This window comes from Rhinolophus hipposideros, assembly GCF_964194185.1.
Source record: "Rhinolophus hipposideros genome assembly, chromosome: 15".
Classification (NCBI taxonomy): domain Eukaryota; kingdom Metazoa; phylum Chordata; class Mammalia; order Chiroptera; family Rhinolophidae; genus Rhinolophus; species Rhinolophus hipposideros.
The window spans coordinates 67,920,510-67,946,772 of NC_138061.1; the positions used below are offsets into that span (position 1 = coordinate 67,920,510).

General features: G+C 40.8%; 1 pseudogene across 1 annotated transcript; it reads left to right on the forward strand.

Annotated features, from left to right (window-relative positions):
• The first annotated feature begins 20,620 nt into the window (after positions 1-20,620).
• On the forward strand, positions 20,621-21,793 carry LOC308508109 (calponin-3-like; annotated as a pseudogene). The gene is made up of 2 exons: positions 20,621-20,885; positions 21,216-21,793. The product of its transcript is annotated as a calponin-3-like (transcript).
• Positions 21,794-26,263: the final 4,470 nt, after the last annotated feature.

Genomic DNA, 26,263 nt, shown 5'->3' on the forward strand with positions numbered 1-26,263 from the left:
TAAGGGAAGGATATAGCCTGCTAAGCACAAGATACATGTTTTCCTTCCTAAAGGTAACATCTCTGACACACAAGCCCAAGGTGGGTTGCAGAACTTCGTGTGGTCAGCAAGCAGGAAGACCTCTCCACTGCAGTAACAAAGACCACTGGGGATGGATGATGCTAGGAGAAATAAATCAGATTAAGGAGATCATAGCTTACATCATAACTTACATCATAAATAACCAGTCCACACAGTCTACGACCATGAACCACTTACTCATGATATCACCCCTTCTTCTTCCCTTAACAGAAGCCAAATGTAAACCATTGGGGAGTTTGGGTCTTTGAGCATCAGCTGCCCATTCTCCTTTTTTCCATACCTTTGAAATATATGTTTAAAGGGACTTCTTTAAGAAAAAGAAGGAAAAAAACCATAAACATGAATAGTAAAATGGCAATAACTATGTACATATCAATAATCATTTTAAATATAAATATATTAAATGCTCTAATCAAAAGATAGTGTAGTTGAATGGACAAGAAAACAAGGCCCACCCATATGCTAGCTACAAGAAATTCATTTCAGATTGAAAGACATATAAAATGAAAATAAAGGGATGCAAAAGGATATTTCATGCAAATGGAAGGAAAAGAAGCTACAATAGCAATACTTATATCAGACAAAATAAACTTTGAAAGAAAGGCTATAATGAGACAAAGAAGCATATTTCATAATGATAAAGGGATCACTCCAACAAGATGATATAACCCTTGTAAACATTTACACACCAACATAGTAGCACCTAAATATATAAAGCAAATATTGACAGACATAAAGGGAGGGATCCACAGTAATATATCATAGTAGGGGAAATTAATACACCACTGTAATCAATGGATAGATCTTCCAGACAGAAAATTAATTGGGAAACAGATATAGTGGTACCTCAGTTTTTTAACGTAATCCGTTCCGGAAGACCGTTCGAGTTTGGAAACATTTGAAAACTGAGGCACAGTTTCCCATAAAAAGTAATGCAAAATGGATTAACCCATTCCTGACCTTTAAAATCAGCCCCTAAAACAGCAATTTAGCATGAATTTTTTCTATCTAATGATACCACAGATCCATAAAATGACACACAATGAAAGCAATAAACACAATATGCTGTTCTGTAAAAGCAATACTAAATAAGCACAATGTAAAACCAGTACTGTAGATGATAAAAATGAAAATGTAATTTTTTCTTACTTGCAAGATGCTAGTCATGGTTTGGATGGGGGGGGGTTCCCTTCCATAATCACAATAGGTGACTGTTGTTCAGGTGTTCTGTAGCCCTCTTCCATAATCACTGTAGGTGACACCTCTCCTGCCATTCCTTGCCTTGATTTTTTTACACCGCTGACACCTGGTTTAGGCTCACTGGATCTTTCCTCACTAAAAATTTTTCAATTGACATTTACTTTTTCTGATGTTTTAACATTTGTCTAAAGTGAGACATAGTATTATCATTGAAAGTGTTAGTGGCACGATTTACAGCAGTTTTTTTCAACAAAAATTTGCACTTCAACCCATTTTGCACACATTTCTTTGATCGGTGCAGTGGAAACACTTTGTCTTCCCTCCTCCTCCGAAGACAGTTCCTCAGTTGCTGCCTGTTCGTGCTCGGTCAGAAGGTGTTGAAGCTCTTCTGTGGTGAGGTCAGTCCGGTGGTCCTCCACTAACTCCTCCACATCATCACTGCTCACTTCCAAGCCCGTGGACTTTCCCAGAGACACAATATTCTCAACAATAGGAGTATCCTCTTCAACATCCTCAAATACACGTTCGGGGACAATGTCTGGCCACAATTTCTTCCATGTCGACTTCATTGTTCTGTGAGACACATCCCTCTATGCTTTGTCTATGAGATGTAAGCAATGTAGGATATTGAAATGATTCTTCCAAAACTCTCTGAGGTCACCTCAAAGCACCTTTGGAACACTGCTTTGGTGTAAAGCTTCTTAAAATTAGATATGACTTGCTGGCACATGGGCTGGATGAGAGGAATCATGTTGGGGGGCAAACACTTTACATTGATAAAACTGAACTGTTCCACCAACTTGTCCTCCAAGTCCGGAGGGTGAGCTGAAGGGTTAGCCATAACAAGCAGGCATTTCATTGGAAGATTTTTGTCTTGGAGGTATTCTTTTACACTTGCCCCAAACACTTCTTGAACCCACTCAATAAAAAAATTGCCTGGTTACCCAAGCTTTGCTGTTTGCCCTCCCCATTACATGCAATTTGCTTTTTATAACAATTACTTTTCTTAAATATCCTGGGGTTCTCAGAATGGTAGACTAGCAAAGGCTTCAACTTAAAATCCCCACTTGCATTCCCACAAAATAAAAGGGTTAGCCTGTCTTTCATGGGCTAAAAAAGGAGAATGGACAGCTGATGCTCAAAGACCCAATGATTTCTCCTCCTTTGTTACGTAGGTCCTCTTTGGCATTTTCTTCCAAAAGAGGCCTGTCTCATCACAGTTGAAAACTTGTTGGGGAAGGAAATCCTCTGCCTCTACATAATCTTTAAATTCCAAAACAAATTGGTCAGTGTCTTCTTTTTCAGCAATGGCAGCTTCACCATGTCTCACCACATTGTTTATACCACTTTTCCTTTTTTATTTTTATTTTATTTTATTTATTTTTATTTTTTTTAATTTATTAGTTTCAGGTGTACAAGACAAGGTAATACTTAGACGTTCATCATTTATATCCCTCACACTGTGAACCCCCCCAATCCACTATCCCTCTGACCTCACCAAGCCATCACATTATATATATATAAAATTATAGTTTGCATTCATTAATGTTTAGCTTCTGGTGTACAATGCCATGATCAGGCATCCACAGTATCTCTGAGGTGGTCTCCCAAATAGGACGCAGGTCCATCGGATACCCAACAAAATCTTTACAACATTATTGAATAAATTCCCCAAATTAATTTTCAAAAAACCCTGAGGCCATCTTGTGGTTACCAGCTGCTTCCTAATCCCTTCACCTTTCCCCTTATCCCCAACCCCCCCACCCCCGCCCATCTAACAACTCTCGGTTTTTTCTTTGTGTCCTCAAAACTGTTTCTGATTAGTTCATTCACATATTCTTTTCTTTAGATTCCGCATATAAGTGACATCATATGGTACTTGTCTTTCTCTTTCTGACTTATTTCACGTAACGTAATGTTCTCTAGATCCATCCATGTTGTTGCAAATGATAAGATTTCTTTCTTCTTTATAGCTGCGTAATACTCCATTGTATAAATGTACCACAGCTTCTTAATCCAGTCGTCTACCGATGGGCATTTCGGTTGTTTCCATATCTTGGCTATTGTGTAAAGTGCTGCAATAAACATAGGAGTGCATACTGATTTTTGAATTGGAGTTTTGGATTTCTCCGGGTAGATGCCTAGGAGTGGAATTACTGGATCATAGGGTAGTTCCATTTTCAGATTCCTGAGATACCTCCATACTGTTTTGCATAGTGGCTGCACTAATCTGCAATCCCACCAACAGTGCACTAGCGTTCCCTTTTCTCCACATCCACGCCAGCATTTGTTGTTTGTTGATTTATTGATGATAGTCATTTTGACTGGAGTGAGGTGGTATCTCATTGTGGTTTTTATTTGCATTTCTCTGATGTTTAGTGAGGTTGAGCATTCCTTCATATGTCTTCTTGTCTTCTGTATGTCCTTTTTAGAAAAATGTCTCCTCAAATCCTCTGCCCATTTTTTAATTGGGTTGTTTGTTTTTTTGGAGTTGAGTTGAGTAAGTTTTTTATAGATTTGTGATATTAATCCCTTATCAGATATATCATTGGCAAATATCTTTTCCCATTCAGTAAGATCCCTTTTTGTTTTATTGATGGTTTCCTTTGCTGTGAAAAAACTTTTTAGTTTGATGTAATCCCACATGTTGATTTTTTCTCTTACTTCCCTCGTGTGAGGGGATATATCAGTGAAAATCTTACTCCGGGTAATGTCCATGAAGTTTCTTCCTATATTTTCTTCTAGATATTTTATGGTTTCAGATCTTTCATTTAAGTCTTTAAGCCATTTTGAATTTATTTTTGTATATGGTGTAAGGAGGTGGTCCAGCTTCATTTCCTTGCATGTGTCTGTCCAGATTTCCCAACAGCACTTATTGAACAGACTGTCTTTACCCCATCGTACATTCTTGCTTCCATTGTCATAGATTAGATGGGCATATAGGCATGGATTTACTTCTGGACTCTCTATTCTGTTCCATTGATCTAGGTGTCTATTTTTATACCAGTACCATGCTGTTTTGATTACTGTAGCCTTGTAGTATAGTTTGAAATCAGGTATCGTTATACCTCCCACTTTGTTCTTACTTCTCAAGATTGCTGAGGCTATCCAGGGTCTCTTATGGTCCCATATAAATTTCAGGATTATATGTTCTATTTCTGTGAAAAACGTCATTGGTAGTTTGATAGGAATTGCGTTGAATATGTATATTGCCTTAGGCAGTATGGATATTTTAACTATATTAATTCTTCCTATCCATGAACATGGAATGTGTTTCCATCTTTTTATGTCTTCTTTCATTTCTTTCTTCAGTGTCGTATAATTTTCTGAGTACAGATCTTTTACATCTTTGGTTAGATTTATTCCCAGATATTTTATAGTCTTTGGAGCAATTGTAAATGGAATTGTTTTTTTAATTTCTCCTTCTGATATTTTATCATTGGTATATACAAATGCAACTGTTTTGCGAATATTAATTTTATATCCTGCTACTTTACTAAATTCATCTATCAGTTCTAATAGTTTCTTGGTGGAGTCTTTAGGGTTCTCTATATATAGTATCATATCATCTGCATATAATGATAATTTTACTTCCTCCTTACCAATTTGGATGCCTTTTATTTCTTTCTCTTGTCTGATTGCTGTGGCTAGAACTTCCAGCACTATGTTGAATAGAAGTGAAGAAAGTGGGCAACCTTGTCTTGTTCCTGATCTTAGGGGGAATGGTTTTAGCTTTTCCCCATTGAGTATGATGTTAGATGTGGGTTTGTCATATATGGCCTTTATTATCTTAAGATATGATCCCTCTATTCCCACTTTCTTAAGGGTTTTTATCATAAAAGGTTGCTGTATTTTATCAAATGCTTTTTCTGCATCTATTGATATGATCATGTGATTTTTATTTTTCATTTTGTTAATGTGGTGTATCACATTAATTGATTTGCAGATGTTGAACCACCCCTGCATACCAGGGATGAATCCCACTTGATCATGGTGTATGATTTAATGTATTGCTGAATTCTGTTCGCTAATATTTTGTTGAGAATTTTTGCATCTATGTTCATTAGAGATATCCGCCTGTAGTTTTCTTTTTTTGTGGTGTCTTTGTCTGCTTTTGGGATCAGGGTGATAGTGGCTTTGTAAAAAGTGTTTGGGAGTCTTCCCTCCTTCTGGATTTTTTGGAAGAGCTTGAGGAGAATAGGTGATAATTCTTTTTTGAACGTTTTGAAAAATTCACCTGTAAAGCCATCTGGTCCAGGGCTTTTGTTTGTTGGGAGATTATTGATTACTGATTCAATTTCCCTGGTGGTAATCAGACTGTTCAGGCTTTCTGTTTCTTCTTGAGTTAGCCTTGGAATGCTGTGCGCCTTTAGAAAATTGTCCATTTCTTCCAGATTGCCAAATTTGTTGGCATATAGTTGCTCATAGTAATTTCTTAAAATTTTTTGTATTTCTGTGGTGTCTGTTGTCACTTCTCCTCTTTCATTTCTGATTTTATTAATTTAGGTCCTCGCTCTCCGTTTTTTAATGAGTCTGGCTAAAGGTTTGTCAATTTTATTTATCTTCTCTAAGAACCAACCCATGGATTCATTGATCTTTTGTATTGTTTTTCTGGTTTCTATTTCATTTATTTCTGCTCTGATCCTTATTATCTCCTTCCTTGTGCTCCCTTTGGGCTTATTTTGCTGTTCTTTTTCCAGATCCCTTAAGTGTGAAGATAAACTGTCAATTAGTGATGTTTCTTGTTTCTTTAGGTAGGCCTGCAGTGCTATGAACTTCCCTCTTAGGACTGCTTTCGCAGCATCCAATAGATTTTGGGTTGTCGTGTTCTCATTCTCATTTGTCTCGAGATATCTTTTGATTTCTTCTTTGATCTGCTGCTTGACCCATTCATTATTTAGTAACACGTTATTCATCCTCCATGAATTGGTGTGTCTTCCTGGTTTTTTTTTCCTGTAGTTCATTTCTAATTTCATAGCACTGTGGTCAGAGAAGGCAATTGGTATGATTTCAATTTTCTTAAATTTATCAAGGCTTGTTTTGTGTCCTAACATATGATCTATCTTGGAAAATGTTCCATGTGCACTTGAGAAGAACGTGTATTCTGCAGCATTAGGGTGAAATGTTCTGAAAATATCAATTAAATCCAACTGCTCCAAAGTATCATTTAAGGCTGTTGTTTCCATATTGATTTTCTGTCTGGAGGACCTGTCCCTTGTTGTCAGAGGTGTGTTGAAGTCCCCTACTATGATGGTGTTGCTGTTGATCTCTGTCTTTATGTCCATCAGTACCTGTTTTATATATTTAGGTGCTCCTATGTTAGGTGCATAGATGTTTACTACGGTTATGTCCTCTTGTCGGATTGATCCCTTTATTATTATATAGTGCCCATCTTTGTCTTTTAATATGTTCTTCATTTTAAAGTCTATTTTGTCAGATATAAGTATTGCAACTCCAGCTTTTTCTCATTTCCATTTGCATGAAATATCTTACTCCAACCCTTCACTTTCAGCTTGTGTGTGTCTTTTGATCTGAGGTGAGTCTCTTGTATACAGCATATACAAGGGTCTTGCTTCTTTATCCACTCAGCCACCCTATGTCTCTTGATTGGAGCATTTAATCCGTTTACATTTAAAGTGATTATTGATAGGTACATAGTTATTGCCATTTTTAAATTTGTAGTAAATTGTTTTCATCTTTCTTCTATTTGCAGAAGTCCTTTTAGTATTTCTTGCAATGCTGGCTTGGTTGTAATAAATTCTTTCAGTTTGTTCTTTTTTGGGAAGCTCTTTATCTCTCCATCAACTTTAAATGATAACCTTGCTGGATAATGCAATCTAGGTTGTAGGCCTTTGTGTTCCATCACTTTGAGTATGTCCTGCTACTCCCTTCTGGCCTTCAATGTTTTAGAAAAGTCATTTGAGAGTCTTATGGGAGTTCCCTTGTATGTAACCGTCTGCCTTTCTCTTGCTGCTTTTAAGATTCTCTCTTTGTCTTTAAGCTTTGCCATTTTAACTATAATGTGTCTTGGTGTGGGCCTGTTTGGGTTTATCCTGGTTGGAACTCTCTCCACTTCCTGGGCTTGTATGTTGGTTTTTCTTCATCAGGTTAGGGAAGTTTTCGGACATTATTACCTCAAATATGTTCTCAATCTCTTGCTTCCTCTCTTCACCTTCTGGTATTCCTATGATGCGCATGTTGTTGCGCTTGATGTTATCCCAGAGGTCTCTTAACCCATCTTCATTGTTTTTTATTCATTTTTGTTGTTGTTGTTCAGTTTGAGTGATCTCTGCTAACTTGTCTTCTAAGCAGCTGATTCGATCCTCTGCTTCATCTAACCTGCTGGTCATTCCTTCAAGTGAGTTCTTAATTTCGGTAATTATGTTCTTTAGTTCTAGCTGGTTGTTCGTTAAGATTTCCACTTCCTTTTTTAGTTCTAACTGGTTGTTCTTTATGATTTCTATATCCTTCTTTATGTCTTCTCTAAGCTCCTTAAACATTCTTATCACCAGTGTTCTGAATTCTGTCTCTGACAGGTTGGTTACCTTTGCTTCTCTGGTTCCAGTTGTGGAGGTTTCTTCTGTTCTTTTATTTGGGACATGTTTCTTTGTCTCCCCATTCTGACTGACTCTCTGTGTTTGCTTTGATATATTAGGAAGATCCCCTAGAGCTCTTAGTTCTTGCTGGGTTACCTTATGTAGTATGTGTCCTTTATATTTGACTTGGACTACTTCGTTCTTCTCTGCATGTGCTCCACAGGTGGTTCGTGTGTTTAGTATATTGTCCTGTTCAAGAACTTTAATTGCTTTTTGCTTGTGAGTAGGTGGGTTTAACTCCTAGGCCGTCTAGTTGTGAAACTTGGCTCTGCCCACTGCAGGGTGTTCTGCTGGGTGAGGGTTGGCTGCTTAAATGAGGTTTGGCCTCTATGGGCTCTTGTGCCTTCAGAGAATTCCCTCTGGGTTTGTGACTTATAGGTCAAACCCGGTAGTACTCTGGTTTGGTCCAGAGTTGGCTTCTGGATATGTTGAATCTTGTGCCTCTTAAGCTGGGCCCTGTTAGGGCAGTTTCAGCACAAATCAAATTACCAAGTACAACAACCAGAAAGAAAACAAATCAAGTACATTCACATGTAAAATACAACCGACAATCCCCACTCAACATAGGCAAAGATATCAAAGAAATAAAGGCAGAACAAAGCAAATCACAACAAGCAGAAAAAAAAAAAAAACACCAAGCAAAGCAAAATAGAAAGCAGCACCAGTCTTGGCTTAAGCCCACCAAGTAATCTCCAGGTTGTCCTCCGCTGTGCCAAAGAGTTACCTGCCTATTGCGCAGGCAGCGCTGGTCACCTGGTGCCCAGAGTGAATTTGGGAGTGTAGATTTAAATGCGAGGGGCTGAGGGGTCTGGATGACAGTTTTCAGAGAGACCGTGCAGTTTCTGTCCTTTCCTGCACAAATGCACGCTGAGAGTAGCTCCACCAGCCCTGTGCCCAGTATTCCTGAGTCTTAGGGCCCTCCTTCCATGGGTGTGTGGAAGGGGGCAGGCGGGAGATGTCTAAGCTGCTGAAAGCCGGGAGCTGCGTCTGCCGCTTACTGCTGAACTCAGGGAGTGCTTCCGCGGTTGCCCTTGCCCCGCCACAGGCCAGCCAGAGAGGGTGGGGGCTGGGGATGGAGGGGTCTTCTCTCTCCCAGGCCAGCCACGTCACACAACTCCCGCAGGCCCAAAAAGGTGGTGGCTGGGGATGTGGGAGTCTCCTCTCTCCTCGTCCAACGAAAATCCCCTCCTCCCAGCCTCCTCCAAAGGTCAAAGCTGGCTGCCAATCTTCCCAGCGCCTGAGCACAGACGCCCCTCTGTAATCTGACACTACTCCTCAGTCAGGGGGCAGTTTAAGTCTCTGGAAGGGCAGGGGGAGGATTCAAAAAGTGGGGTAAGGGGCCCAGGTGTGGCGTCTGAATTCTTTGTCTGCCCTAGGGCCCAGGAGCTGCCCTCCCCGGCGGGAGCGATCAGCTGTGGGATGCAGGGAAAGAGCCCACCTCCTGGACTCTGCGCTCTCCGCTGCACCCTGGGCTCCCTTGGGACTCTAGAACGCCAGGTGCTGCCTGCCGCTGGTGCTGTGGGCACGCTGCAGGGCCGCGGCTCTACCGTGGGGGGTGGGGAGAGCGCGCTCTTTTCCTCTTGCCCTCCTCGCTCCTCCCCCGCTCACCCAACTAGCGCACCCCAAAGCAAACCTTCCAGGAGTCTCTGCTCCGTCCTGGGAGCCGCACAGCGCAGCGATTGCTGTCAGGCCTGGGCTCCGCCGTAGGGGGGGGTGCGTTTTCACTTCGTGCCCCTCTCTCCTCCCCTGCTTGCCCAACTAGCGTACCCCAAAGCAAACCTTCCACGAGTCTGCTCTCTGTCCTGGGCGTCGCAGCGGCGGTCGCCTGCCGGCCTCGGCTCTGTCGTGGGGGGGGGGGAGAGCGCTTCCACTTCGCTATCCTGCCTCCTCCCCTGTTCGCAATCAGCCCGCACCTTCAGGTAATTCCTCCACGAGTCTCAATGCTGTTCTGCGGGGAGCAAGGGACTCCTCGGTGTTCTATATCTCCCTGTGTCTTTAGAGCTGCGGTTTACCGCCACTGCCACAGCTGCCGCCGGCCTGATTCCACCACGAGAGCGCGCGTTTCCACTCCGCTCCGCCACTTCTCCTCTTAAACCTTTCAAACCTCCCTGTACTTGCCTTGAAAATATCACTCTCAGCATTTGTTTTTGATGAGGTCAGCATGCAAATGTAAAGCTTTTTCACAAATTATTCTCTCAGAAATGCTGTCACTGGCCAACTGTTTTTCATTTATCCATATGAAAAGCAATTTTCCACTTCAATTGTCTGTGTTCTTTGTCTTGTAAGTGTTTTAACACCTCTTGCAACATTGGCTCCTTTAATGGCTTCTTTATTTTTTAAGATGGTACAAATTGTAGATTTGGCAATACCAGACTGTGTTGCCAGATCACATCCACACACAACACTTTCATATTGGGAAATAGTTTCCTTCTTCACCTCTATTGTTGTTCTATTAATGATTCTCTTCTCTTTGCAGTTTTTATCCATTTCTCACAGCAAGGGGTGATTGGCAGAGGACTCCTGAGATGACATGAACACAGATTAATTGCACACAGTCACAAAAACAAATAGGTTGCAAGAGTGCTCCTGAGATGAGATAAGCACAGATTTATTGCATACAGTCACCAAATAAGTCCAAATATCACCTCCATGTTGCGCGTGTGCTCAGGACTCAACAGCCGACAGCTAGGTGTCAGGATCTTGCACTCAGCAGAAGCCACGTGACATGTTCGACTTCCGAGGTGTGTTTGAAAACCGAAGCATTTACTTCTGGGTTTACAGCGTTTGTAGGCTGAAATGTTCGTCGATGGAGACGTTAGAAAACCGACGTACTACTGTACCCCAAATGACACTTTAGACCAGATAGATTTAATGGATATTTTTAGAGCATTTCACCACAAAGCAGCAGAATATACATTCTTCTCAGGTGGACATGGGACATTTTTCAGGATAGACCACAAAAAAAGTCTTAGTAAATTTAATAAGAGGGTTGAGATCATATCAAGTGTTTTCTCTGACCACAATGGTATGAAACTAGAAACCAATTACAAGGCAAACACACACACACACACACACGGAAGCTAAATAACATGCTAGTAAACAATGAATAGGTCATCAATGAGATCAAAGAAGAAATCTAAAGATACTCTGAGGGAGAGACAACAAAGATGATGCAGTAGGTAAATGCTGCATCCTCTCACAAGCACATCAAAATTATAACTAATCTACAAAACAACCATTATTAAGAATCGACTAAAATCAAGCTGAACTGAAGCCTTTCAACTAAGGACTGGCAGAAGTAACCACCTCCAGAGTGGTAGGAAGGACAGAGACACGGAATGCGAGGGCTATTTCGGCTGTAGGGGTCCCTCCATCCCCTAAAGGAGAGAGAGATCCCAGCCCCACCCCAGCCCAGGGTTCCAGTGCCAGGGAAAGAAGTCCCCATAATTTCTGGTTGTGAAAACCAGAGGAGATTGTGATTGAGTAAGACCGAGGGCGGCTGCACTCACAGGCACTCCTCTTAAAGAGACTGCACACGGACTTACTCACCAGAATCATTTGTTCTGAGCTCCAGCACTGTGGCAGCAGCTGGAAAGGCAGCAGAGACATATGTTGGGGAGACTGAGTTGTCTGGCTTGGGACAGGGGCTGGAGAGGCGGCTTTCTCCTGGACGGGGAAGCTGGAGGAGGCCATTGTTTCTTTGTTGAGCCCTCCCCCTTCCCAGCATGCGAACACAAGTGGCCGCTATTTCTGAGTCTCTGCCATTAGTTCACAATGCCATGGTGATTGAGACCTGGCCCCGCCCAACTTTTGGACACACCCAGGCTGTTTTCAGTGGCTTTTTCATGCAGACTGCCTGCCTTGGCTCAAGCTGCAGACTTTCCTAGGGTCTCTCAAAGGTTTGTGGAACGCAGACAAGTAGGATCTGGCTTGAGCATGTCCTGTACCTTTAGCTGAGCAGTCCTAAACCGGCACTAGTGGCAGCCAGCGTTGGCTGGTGGCTTGGCCTCTCAAGACCCTTCCAGGCATGGCACAGATGGCAGTCATCTGCGGATTTCTTTCTGGCTCCTGCTGGGTGGGGCACAGGCTGTGGCTGAAGTAGACCTTTAGTGGATCCCCTTCAAGGTGGTCCTGGGGCTGGCGCTTCAAGTGGCCAGCTTCAAAATGAGCTGGAGCATCACCCAGCCACCTCCAAGTACAACACACCCAAGGGGCAGATTGGGCACATCCTGCTCTGTAGGATCAGCCCCTGCACAACAACTCTTCCACTGTAGTCAAGGCCAGTCTTCACAACCAGGGAGCCCAAGGGTCAGTCCTTCCTACTAATGTGCAATTATCAACCAAGGCTCAACTACAAGAGGAGAGCTCACACAACCCACACAAGGGATACACCAGGAGTACATGGCTTGGGTGACCAGAAAGACTGTGCCACTGAACCCCACAGCACACCTACTGAATAAGGCCACTCTACTAAGACCAGAAGACACAGCAGCCCCACATAATACATAGAAACAAACACAGGGAGGCAGACAAAATGGGGAGACAAAGAAACATGTCCCAAGTAAAAGAACAGAACAAAGCTCCAGAAAAAGAACTAAGTGAAACAGAGATAGCCATATATCAGACACAGAATTCCAAACATTAGTTATAAGAATGCTCAATGATTCCAGGAAGAACTTCAACAGAGAGATAGGAAACATAAAAATGGATATGGAAAACATAAAAAGGAACCAGTCAGAAATAAAGAATACAATAGTGGAAACAAAGAATATATTACAGGGAATCAACAGTAGATTAGCTGAAGCAGAGGATCCAACCAGCAATGTAGAAGATAAGGTAGCAGAAAACACTCAACCAGAACAGCAAAAGAAAAAAGAATCCAAAAAACTGAGGAGAGTTTAAGGGGCCTCAAGGACAATATCAAGTGTACCAACATTCGCATTATAGGGGTACCAAAAGAAGAAGAGAGAGAAGGAATTGAAAACCTATTTGAAGAAATAATGACAGAAAACTTCTCTAACCTGGTGAAGGAAATGGATATACAAATCCAGGAAGCACAGAGAGTCCCAAACAACATAAACCCAAGCAGGCCAACACCAAGACACACCATAATTAAAATGCCAAAGGTTAAATACAAAGAGAGAATCATAAAAGCAGCAAGAGAAAAGCAGTTAGTTACCTACAAGGGAGCCCCCATAAGACTGGCAGCTGATTTCTCAACAAAAACTGCAGGCAAGAAGGGAGTAGCAGGAAATATTCCAAGTGATGAAAAGCAATGACATTCAACCAAGACTGCTCTATCCCGCAAGGCTGTCATTTAGAATTGAAGGACAGACAAGGAGCTTCCCAGACAAGAAAAAGCAGAAGGAGTTCAACACCACCAAACCAGTATTACAAGAAATCTTAGAGGGACTTCTTTAAGATGGGAAGGGTGTTAAGGACGGGTGAAAGGGGAGGGGCTTAAGAAGTACAAATTTGTTGTTATACACTAGTCATGGGGATGTAGGGTATTGCATAAGTAATATGTCAATAATATTGTAATAACTAGCTATGGTGTCAGATAGGCACTAGACCTATCAGCGTAATAGATGAGAAAGGGGTTAGGGGCACAGTGGAAAAGGTGAAAGCATTAACAAATAATTGATAGTTAATACAGTATGGGGAATATAATCAACAATGTTGTGAAGATCATGTAAGGTGCCAGATGGGCCCTGGACTTATCAGGGGGATCACTTCATAGACTGCGTAGATGGTTGACCAATGTGCTATACACTTGAAGAGATGAAGTAGAATAATATTGAATGTCAACTATAAATATATAGGTATATATAGTCACAAGATGTGGAGTACAACATAGGGAAGATAGTCGATAGTATTGTAACAGCTATATAAGATGTCAGAGGGTTAGTAGCTTGTGGAGGGGTTATCATTTCATGAGGGATTTAAATGTCTAACTATTACATTGCTTTGTACACCTGAAACTAATAAATTTTTTTTTTTGAAAAAGCAGTCACAGGATGTAAAGTACAGCATAGGGAATGTAGTCAGTAATATTGTAACAACTATGTATGGTGTCAGTTGGGTCAGATCACTAGATTTATTGGGGTGATCACTTCCTAAGTTATGTAAATGTATAATCACTATATTGTATAGCTGAAACCAATATAATACCGTATATCACTGTAATACGAAAATAAAAAAAAATAAAGATTAAAAAAAAGATACTCTGAGACAAATGAAAATGACCCAAAATCTATGGGACACAGCAAAAGCAGTCCTAAGGGGGAAATTTATAGCAATAGAAGTCTACCTCATGAAATGAGAAAAATATCATATAAATAATCTAACTTTACACCTAAGGGAGCTGGAAAAAGAATAGCAAACAAAGCCCAAAGCAAATAGAAGGAAGGAAATTATAGAGTTCAGAATGGAAATAAATTATATAGGGGCTAAAAAAGTGTATACAAAATGTCAATGACACCAAGAGCTGGTTTGTTGAAAAGATAAAATTGATAAACTTTTGATTAGGATGTCTTGTCATTGAGCACCAGCAGGAGAGTCAGCACTTCTCTGACTGTGACACCAGGATGCGACCAGGACTCTGGGACTTGCTCCTTTACATCTCAAATATTTAAAGTCAAGTTTAAAATAAAAACTTTAAAACACTTAAAGAATTGATCAGCTTTTAACCAGAAAAAGAAAGAGGACACATATAAAATTAGAAATGAAAGAGAAGTGACAACTGACACCACAGAAATACACAAGATTGTAAGAAAATACTACTTGCAATTATACACGAACATATTCAACAAATTGGAAGAAATGGATACATTCCTAGAAGCACACAATCTTCCAAAGCTGAATCAAGAAGAAACAGAAAATCTGAACTGATCGATTGCTACTAATGAAGTAGAATCAGTAATCAACAAGCTTCCAACAAACAAAAATCTTGGAGCAGATGGCTTCACAGGTGAATTTTACCAAATATTCAAAGAAGAATTAACACGTATTCTTCTCAAACTATTCCAAAAAATTCAAGAGGAGGGAAGCCACTGAAGCTCACTCTATGAAGCCACCATTACCCTGATTTCAAAACTAAAAACAGAGAATATATATATATATGTATATATATATATATATATATATATATATATATATATATATATATACATATATATACACACACACACACATATATATATATATATATATACATACCAATAGCTTTGTTGAACATAGATTCAAAAACTCTCAACAAAATAATAGCAAACATAATTCAGCAATACATTAAAAAGATTATACATCATGATCAAGTGGGAATTATCCCTGGGATGCAGGGTCATTTCAATATTTGCAAATCAATTCTTGTGATACACTACATAAACAAAATGAAAGATAAAACTCATATGGTCATATTAATAAATGCAGAAAAAGCATTAGACAAAATCCAGTGCCCATTTATAATAAAAACTGTCAGCAAAGTGGGAATAGAGGGACCATATCTCAACATAATAAAGGCCATATATGACAAACACACAGTTAATGTCATATTCAGTGGGGAAAAGCTAAAAGTGTTCTCCTTAAGATCAAGAACAACAAGAGCTGCCCACTTATACAATTTTTATTCAACATAATACTGGAAGTCCTAGCTATAGCAATAGACAAGAAAAAGAAATAAAAGGCATCCAAATGAGAAAGGAAGAAGTAAAACTGTCATTATTTGCCGATGACATATTATATATAGGGAACCCCCGAGATTCCACCAAAAATTATTAGAACTGGTAAAAGAATTTAGTAAAGTAGCAGGATACAAATTTAATATTCAGAAATTGGTTACATTTTTATACACGAATGAATTATCAGAAAGAGAAATTAAGAAAACAATCCCATTTACAATTGCATCAGAAAAAAATAAAATACTTAGGAATAACTTTAACCAAGGAAGTAAAAGACCTGTACTCAGTAAATTATGAGACACTGAAGAGAAAAATTAAAGAAGATACAAATAAATGGAAATAATACCATGCTTATGGATAGGAAGAATTAATATAGATAAAATGTCCATACTACCCAAAGCAATATATAGATTCAAAGCAATCCCTATGAAAATACCAATGTTATTTTTCACAAAACTAGAACAAATAATCCTAAAATTTATATAGAACCATAAAAGACCTCGAATAGCCTTGGGAATCTTGAGAAAGAAGAATATAGCTGCAGGTATCATACTACCTGATATCAAAATATATTACAAGGTTATAGTAATCAAAATAGCATGGTATTGGCATAAAAACAGACAATGGAACAGAGAGCCCAGAAATAAATCCATGCCTATATGGTCATTGAATCTATGAAAAAGGAAGCAAGAATTTTCATTGTAAAGACAGTCTGTTCAATAAATGGTGCTGGGAAAACTGGACAGATACATGCAAAAAAAACCCCACAAAAAAACACAAAAAAATCAGACCACCTTCTTATACCATACAAAAGAATAAACTCAAAATGGATTAAAGACTCAACTGTAAGACTCAACACCATAAAACTCTTTGAAGAAAATATAGAATATAAACTCTCAGATCTATCTCCTTGAGCAAGGGAAACAAAACACAAAATAAACAAATGGGACTACATCAAACTAAAAAGTTTTTGCACAGCAAAGGAAAGCCTCAACAGAACAAAAAGACGTTCTACAGAATGGGAGAAGATATTTGCCAATGATACATCTGATAAGGGGTTAATATCCAAAATTTATTTTTAAAACTCATACAACTGAACACCAAAAAAAACCCCAAACAATCGAATTTAAAAATGGGTGGAGGACCTAAATAGACATTTCTTTAAAGAGGACATACAGATGATGTCACATGGGGTCTCCTGCGGGGTCTCTGCTCCTGCTCCCCACATAAGAACACAGGATATGGCTAGGCCAAAAAGGAACACCCACGGAGCCATAGGTAGGGAAGTCATACCACTATGGTCTCACTGGAGGCTGGGTTTACACGACGTGTGACCTGCTGTTTGCTTTGCTGCCAACCGACCGACTCTGCTCGACTCTCCTCCGCTGTCCTCCACTCTTCTCCGCTCTGCCTCAGAGTCTCCACTGTGGGGCCCCTCTTCTAACAGATGGATCTGAGCTTCCAGCGCCTCCAACCGGGATACGTGGTCCGGCACCTGAGCCATTTCATTAAGTGCATTTTCCGTGTTGAGACACAAGGCCGTGAGGAACATCCAGCCCATCGGCCGGCTGTAGCCTTCTCCTCCTCCGGCCACCGCTCAGCCAGAGCCTGCAGGGCTCTCTCCATGCTGGCCGGAGAGCCATCCATGTCCTCCCACCCCTCCTTGGGGGTCCAACTCCTGAGAACAGTGGCCACCAGACACCACACACTGTGTGGGGGCCACACGTCCTCCTGCCCAGTGTCAGACTCCATTCCTACCTGGTCGGAATCTTGCTCACCGTGCCAGGTGTCTGAGTGGGTGGAGGCCTCCGCGGAAGATGTCCACAACCTTCGGAGCCTAAGGCCTCAGCAGATTACCAGAATGGAGGCAATGCCGTCCATGGCCAAGAGGGAGGTGTGCCAGCTGGAGGCTTGAGTCTCCCAGGCAGACTGCGCCTCCAGTTCCCTGCGTCGCTCCTCACGAACCTCCCAAAGCTGAACTTTTGTGCTCATAAACTGCAACACCATCCTTTGGTGAGTTTCGGCAGGCACCATACCCTGCTTGCTGTGCCATGTGTCATGACCCCGCAGGCCGCCCCGTGCAACAGGGGTGTCAGCTCCCACTCCCCACATAAGAACGTAGGACATGGTGAGGCTGAAAAGGAACACCCACGGATCCATAGGTAGGTGTGGGGACAAAGCCCCCCAAAGCAGTTTCCAGGCTCTCAGCCTCACATAGAAAGGTGCTGGCTCAGGTAGTAAATGGCCATCAACTGTGATTGGATGGCCATCAGCTGTGGCTAGTTGGCTGTCAGCTGTAACCAGTGAGCCATTGGCCACTAATATAACTGCCGTGGCTACGCTAGCAGAAAAATGGGGGCTAGCAAGAGCAGATTGCAGAGAAGCGGATGCCGCCGGTGAGAATATCGTGATATGACTCCCCTACTTATGGCTCTGTGGGTGTTCCTTTTTGGCCTCACCATGTCTTGTGTTCTTATGTGGGGAGCGGGAGCAGAGACCCCACAGGCCACCCCACATGACAGTAGGGGAGTCATACCACCATATTCTCCTTGGTGGCTGGGTTGGAGACACAGGAAGCAGGAGCCACACTGTTCGTAACCCTCACTGCTCCGCTTGCAGGCTCAGCCACCATCTTCTTGCTAGTCCCCATTTTTCTGCTAGCGTAGCCACAGCAGTTATATTAGTGGCCAATGGCTCACTGGTTACAACTGACGGCCAGCTAGCCACAGCTGATGGCCATCAATCACAGTTGATGGCCATTTACTACTTGAGCCAGTACTTTTCCACGTGAGGCCAAGAGCCTGGAAACTGCACTCCCGGCTCTGTCCCCACAGATGACCAATAGATATATGAAAATATACTCAATATCACTAATCATTAGAAGAATACAAGTGAAAAGCACAATGAGTTGGCACCTCACACCTGTCAGTATGGCTGTCATCAATATATCAACAACCTGTTGGCGAGGATGTGGAAAAAAAGGAACCCTTGTGCATTGTTGGTGGGATGGTAAATTTGTACAGCCACTATGGAAAACAGTATAGAGGTTCCTCACAAAATTAAAAATAAAACTATCTATGACCTATCAATTTCACTTCTGGGCATTTATGTGAAGAAATCCAAAACACTAATTTGAAAAGATATATACATCTCAGTGTTTATTGCAGTATTATTTACAATAACTGAGATATGGAAACAACCTAAATGCCCATCAATAGATGATTGGATAAAGAAATGTGTTATATATACAATGGAATATTACTTGGCCATAAAAGTAGTGAAATGTTACTATTTGCAACAATATGGATGGGCCTAGAGTGTATCATGCTAAGTGTAACAAATGAGACAGAGAAAGACAAATACCATGTGATCTCACTGATATGTAGAATATAAAGAATAAAATAAATGAACAAAACAGAAACAGATTCATAGTTACAAAGAAAAAAATGAAGGTTGCCAGATGGGAGGGGTGTTGGTAGGCTGGGTGAAAAAGGTGAAAGAATTAAGAAGTATAAATTGGTAGTTATAAAACAGTCACAATGATGTAAATACAGACTAAGAAATATAGTCAATAATATTGTAATAACTATCTATGGTGCCAAGTAGTAACTAGACTAATCAGGGGATCACTTCAGAAATTATATAAATGTCTAATCACTATGCTGTACACCTGAAACTAATATAAAATAATATTAAATGTGAATTGAAATTGAAAAATTAAATGGGGAGAAAGGTGAAAGGAATAAAAAGTTCAAATTTCCAGTTACAAAATAAGTAAATCATAGGGACGTAATGTACAGCACAGGAAATATAGTCAATAATATTGTAGCAACATGTAAAGTGTCATATGGTTACTAGACTTATGATGGTCCCTTCTTTGCGTATATAAATGTACATGTACCACTTTGGGTATATGTAAATGTTGAATTACTATGGTGTATACCTGAAACTAGTATATTTTATGTTAGCTATATTTTAATACAAAATTTGAAAAGAATTCATAAAAATCATCTCAAACTCTGTCAAAAAATAAAAGAGGAGAGAAAATTTCCTAAGTCATTCATTATATGAGGCCAGCCCTAGTCTTATTCTAAAACAAGACAATGACACTACAAGAAAACTACAGAGGATATATAGATGATGCATTACAGAATTGTGCATGTGAAATCTATGTAACTTTACTAACAATTGTCACTCCAATAAACTTTAATTTAAAAAAAAGAAAACTACAGAGGAATATCCCTTATAAATATTGATACAAAAAATCCTCAACATAATACCAGCAAACCAAATTGAGCAACATAGTTAGAGGATCATACACAAGGAGCAGGTGGGATATATTTCTGGAAGGCAAGGTTAGTTCAATACACAAAAATCAATGAGCACATTAATAAAATGAAAGAAAAAAAACACATGATCCTTTCAATTGATGCAGAACAAGCACTTCACACAATTCAAAACCTTTTCTTGATTAAAAAACAACAACAACAAGCTAGGAACAGAGGAAATAGGATGATAGGACATGTATGATATGTCCTGTTATGATAAAGGACATATATGAAATACCCACAGATAACATAATACTCAGTGGGAATCTGAGAGCTTTTTCTTTAACATCAGAAACGAGCTAAGCATGCCCACTGTCTCCTTTTCTATTTAACATAGTATTAGAATCTCTCTCTGGAATAATTTGGTAAGGAAAAGAAATAAAAAGTCATCAAATTGGAAAGGAAGAAATCTGAGTTCATATATGAGCTTAAATTTAGAAAACCCTAAAGATCCCACAACATTACAACTAATAAATTAATTCAGCAAAGTATCAGGATAAAAATCAACATGCAAAATCAATTGCATTTAGGGGGGAGCAGTGCCTGTGGGAGTCAGTAGTGGACTGGAGGCTCTGTGACCCAGTCAGACTGAGTCTCTATGCATCACATGTGGGCCTCCACTGCCCAAGGGACCAGGTCTGAGCATCTGGTGCTGCAATCACTCTTCCAAGCCAGAAGCAGGGAAGCCAAGTGACAAAATCCCCAAACTGTGCTCAGCCTTTTCTTGCTGCTGACCACCATGGCCCACTTCAACAAGAGTCCTTCCTATGAATCCTCTGGGGAGGTCAAAAACAAGATTGCTTCCAAGTATGATCATCAGTCAGAAGATCTTTGCCATTGGATAGAGGAAGTGACAGGCATGAGCACTAGCATCAAATTTCAGCTAGGCTTAAAAGACTGCAAAGTCCTCTGCAAACTCATAAACAAGCTACAGCCAGGCTCAGTGAAGAAGGTCAACGAGTCCTTGTTAACCTGGCCTCAGTTGGAGAATATTGGCAACTTTAGTAAAGCTATACAGGCTTATGGTATGAAGTTACATAACATGTTTGAAGCAAATGATCTTTTTGAAAACAAAAATGGGTGGCTTGTTGGCTCAGTAGAGCACAGTACTCATAACACCAAGGTTGCTGGTTCGATTCCTACATGGGCCAGTGAGCTGTGCCCTCCACAACTAGATTGAAAATAACAACTTTACTTGGAGCAAACAGGCCCTGGAAAAACACCCTGTTCCCCAATATTTCCCAGTAAAAAAATTTTGAAAAATAAATAAATAAAAACATGACGCAGGTTCAGACTATGCTGGTGGCTATAGTAGGTCTAGCTAAAATAAAAGGCAACCATTGACACCGGAATTAAGTGTGCAGAAAAACAAACAAGATTTTTAGATGAAGGGTTATTAAAAGCCGGCCAAAGTATAATTGGTTTGCAGATGGGAGTCAACAAATGTGCCAGCCAGGCAGGTATGACAGCCTGTGGGAGTAGGAGGCATCTTTATGATTGGAAAATGTAAACTGATGAACCATTTGACCAGACTATGATTAGTCTGCAGATGGGCACCAGCAAAGGAGCCAGCCCGGCAGTGATGTTAATGCCAGGTACAAAAGAGACATTTACGATCAAAACCTAACCTTACAATCAGTGGGCAACTTGACAGTTTCTCTACAGATAAGTACCCACAAAATCACTTCCCAGAAAGGAATGAGTGTGTTTGGGTTCAGGCAGCAAGTATATGATCCCAAATAGTGTGCTGCTCCAACAGAACCTGTTGTGCACAATGGAAGCCAAGGAATAGGAATAGGTTGAAATCAGTGATAGCGATTATCAGGGGGAATACCCAGATGAATATAATGATGAGTACCAAAATGACTACCCCAGATGTTACCAATACGGTAACCAAGGCACTGATTATTAGATTCACAGAGAGGAGCTTAGTATCTAGGTGACTGTTTTTATTTAGTGAGAACCAAGTGAACCTTGAGTAATTTTTATCTTGTCTTTCTAAAACACAATTATGCTTATTGTACCTAAAAGAAATATTGCCTTATGTACATTCTTCTTTCTTTTTTTTGCCTCTTCCTTAAATGGTTGCCTTTTAGTGCTGTGATGGTTAAATCCTACAGCATAACCAATAACTCACTTATGAAGTAAAAATAAATACTGTGAAAGGGGAGTATTCCTGTACAGCTGTCACAGAAGGCTCACTGGGATGTCCAAGAGAGAACTCAACCCAGAGCAGTGGCGACTGGGTTCTTATCTCCATACAAGAAAGAATTCAAGAGTGAGATAGATTCAAGAAAGCGAAAGTGATTTATTGAAAATGAAAGTACACACTTGAGATGAAAGTGCAGGCAAACTCAGAGAACGAGTCACCATGAGGAAGTCACACTCAGTTTTTATCCCTCCCAGGGTAGGAATTGGTGACTTCCCATTGAAGTGGTTCATTCATAGCCTCTGCTTGGGCAGGGGAACAGAGCCCCAGTGAGCAGTTTCCAGGCTCTCGGCCTCACATGGAAAGGTGCTGGCTCAGGTAGTAAATGGCCATCAACTGTGATTGGAGGGCCAGCAGCTGTGGCTAGCTGGCCGTCAGCTGTAACCAGTGAGCCAGTGGCCACTAATATAACTGCCGTGGTGTTGTGGTGTAGTGGCGTGGCATGGTGGTGTGGTGTCCTGGCGATGGGTGGCGTGCCGGAGTGAGGATTGCGGATTGCAGAGAGGTGGATTGCAGCTAGCAAGTGAGGTTGGTTGGCAGAGAGAAGTGAACAGCGGGTTGCGGATCCTGTGGCTCCTGCTTCCTGTGTCTCCCACCCAGCCGCCAGTGAGAATATAGTGGTATGACTCTCTTATCTATGGCTCCGTGGGTGTTCCTTTTTAGCCTCACCGTGTCCTGCGTTCTTATGCGGGGAGCGGGACTAGAGACCCCAGAAGAGACCCTGCCTGTCACCCGGCTTAACAGGCAGGATTCTCTGTTTCCCACTTTTTCTTATTTGGTTTTTCTGGAACTGTTATGGCATCAGAGGCACAATGGGAGTCACAGTAACCGCAGTGCAAATGAGATTACACACCATCACAATTAGCTAAAGGTCAGCTCCAGGTCATAGGGATCAGCCTAGCTGGATGAAACGGGTTTTTGTTTTTCTCCAGCTGCAGGTACTGGATACAGTCTGTGGGGACAAAACCCCCCAAAAAACAGTTTCCAGGCTCTCAGCCTCACATAGAAAGGTGCTGGCTCGGGTAGTAAATGGCCATCAACTGTGATCAGATGCCAGCAGCTGTGGCTAGTTGGCCGTCAGCTGTAACCCGTAGGCCATTGGCCACTAATATAACTGCTGTGGCTACGCTAGCAAAAGAGAAAGGAATGGGGGCTAGCAAGAAGATGGTGGCTGGCAAGCGCGGACTGCTGTTAGGCAGATCATGTAGATCCTGCTTCCTGTGTCTCAAGCCTCGCCGCCAGCGAGAATATATTGGGAACTGATAGACTCCCCTACTTATGGCTCCATGGGTATTCCTTTTTGGCCTTACCGTGTCCTGCGTTCTTGGGCGGGGAGTGGGAGCTGAGATCCTGCACGACACAGTCACTTGTTACTTGTGTAACCAGTGGGGCACCTCTGTTGTACCCTGTAGGAGGTTGTCAGTGTTCTGGGTTACCCATCCTACTTCACAGCTAATTATTTTATTGCACATCTATGCATTTTTACAATCTTCCACTTAAACTGGTGTTTTCAAACAATAAGAAGCCTGTTCTTTCTATCCTTTTTTTTTTTTTTTTCAGTTTAGTGTTTGGTTTCTAGGTAGAAGACTAAACTCATGCCTATAGCTAAAGTGGTGTTTGCCAAAAATTTAAGATGCAGCATTTTAGACATTTACATATCAATGTTTCCACAGTATTGTTTGCTAATTTTTAAATAAAGTCACGACCTATGTGCAAAAAAAAAAAATCAGTTGTGTTTCTATGCACTAATGATTGAGAACATAACGGAAATTAAATTAATTTGGTTTGCAAAAACATCAAAATGAATAAAATACTTAGGTTTTAACTTAAACAAGGAGGCAAAAGATTTGAACACTGACAACTACAGAAGGTTGCTGCAAGAAATTAAAGAATACACAAAGGGAAACACATCCCATGTTTATGGATTGAAAGATTTAACATTTTTAAACGGTCAATACTACTGAACATGATAGAGATTCAATGCAATACTATCGAAACCCCAATATCAAAACAGCATATTTTACAGAAACAGAAAAACACATCATAGAGTTTATGCGGAACCTCAAATCATCTTGAAAAATCAAAATAATCTTTTAAAAAGTTAATTTGGAGACTCACACTATTTTCTTTCAAAATGTACTACGAAGATGCATTAATTTAAACAGTGTGGAACTGATAGACAAATGGAATAGAATAAAGAGCCCAGAAGTAACCCCTAGAACATATGGTCAATTGATTTTTGACAAGGGTGCCAGGACAATTCAGCAGGACAGGACAATCTTTTAAACAAACAATGCTAAGAAAGTTATGTTTACATGCAAAAGAATGAAGTTGGACCCTTACTTTACATCATATACAAAATGTCACTCAAAGTGGAGTGAAGACTTAAACATACACATTAAATGAATGAGACTATATCAAACTAAAAAGCCTCTGCACAGCAAAAGACACTGTCAGAAAAAGTCAAGAACAACATGACTTCACTTATATGTAGGATATAAACAAAGCAAAAAAGTGTAAGGAACAGAATATATGAAGGTCTGCCTGGGAACATTTGGGGATGTAAACTCTCACAGTGGCTGGGATACGTGCTTGGCCTTGGAAGGATTGGCTACCCTCCCAAGGACCAAGAAAATATTTACAGGATGTGGAGCCTGGCCTTCGCCTTGCCACAGGTGGGCTGAGCTCCGATACATCTAATCTCATACCAAGGACTGGCCCCGGCTCCTAGCCAGATCCGAGACCAGTTCCTTGTGTTGTTAACACGTATGCTTATTGGCTCCTTGCCGCTGTTGTTAGTGAAGTCCTAAAAAACCCCAGAAAGCGGAGGCGGAGCAGTAGCAGTTGTTGTTCCCCGGCCGCCTGGGCTGCTGTAAGGTGTTTCGCTCGTGCTGATGAAGGGCCGGTGCTGTTTCTGCGCATGATGTTTTGCCCGTGTTGATTTTTTACCAGTGCTGTTTCTGCGCATGATGTTTCGCCCGTGCTGATAACTTAACTCGATTGGGATTATGCCCTGCTGATGAAAGGCCGTTGCTGTTTCTACGACTCTAATTGACCGGGCCCTGGTGGTATGATGAATTGCCTCCTTGCTTGTTAGTGGTATGATAATATATTCCCCTAATCTCTGTCTTGTCTTACTTACTTTCACTTTGTAATAAAATTCTTTAACCCCTTCATCCCGGCTTGTGGTGGTGTGTCTTGCGTATCGGGCCTTGAAAATAAGTCTGTGCACAGCAATCGATAATACTTATCGATACACAAAGGAACAAGACAAAGAAAGAAAAGCTCATAGACACAGACAATAGTTTAGTGGTTACCAGAGGGTAAGGGGGAAGGTGGAATGGTAGAAGAAGGAAAAGGGGATCAAATACATGGTGATGGAAGGAGAACTGACTCTGGGTGGCAAGCACACAATGCGATATATAAATGATGTAATACAGAACTGTACACTTGAAACATATGTAATTTTACTAACCAGTGTCACCCCGATAAATTTAATTTAAAAAGAAACTGTCAACAAAACAAAGAGGCAACCAACTGAATGGAGAAGACATTTGCAAGCAACACCTCTGATAAGGGGTTAATGTCCCAAATATATAAAGAACTTGTACAATTCAACAACAACAAATCCAATTGAAAAATAGGCAAAGGACCTAAACAGACACTTCTCCCAAGAAGACATACAAATGGCAAACAAATACATGAAAAAATGCTAAACTTCACTAGCTATCAGGGAAATGCAAATCAAAACCACAATGAGATATCACTTCACAACTGTTAGAATGGCCATCATCAACAAGACAAATAATAACAAATGTTAGAGAGGCTGTGGGGAAAAAGAACCCTCATACACTGTGAATGGGAATGTAAATTGGTACAGTCACTATGGGAAACAATGTGGAGGTTCCTCAAAAAATTAAGAATAGAATTACCATATGACCCAGCAATCACTCTTCTGGGTATCTACCCCCCAAAACATCTGAAAACATTTATCCGTAAAGATATATTGGCATTGAAGCATTATTTACAGTGGCCAAGACATGGAAACAACCAAAATGTCCTTCAATAGATGAATGGATAAAGAATATATGGTATACGTATACACAATGGAACACTACTCGGCCATAAGAAAAGACGAAACACTGCCATTTGCGACAACATGGGTGGATCGTG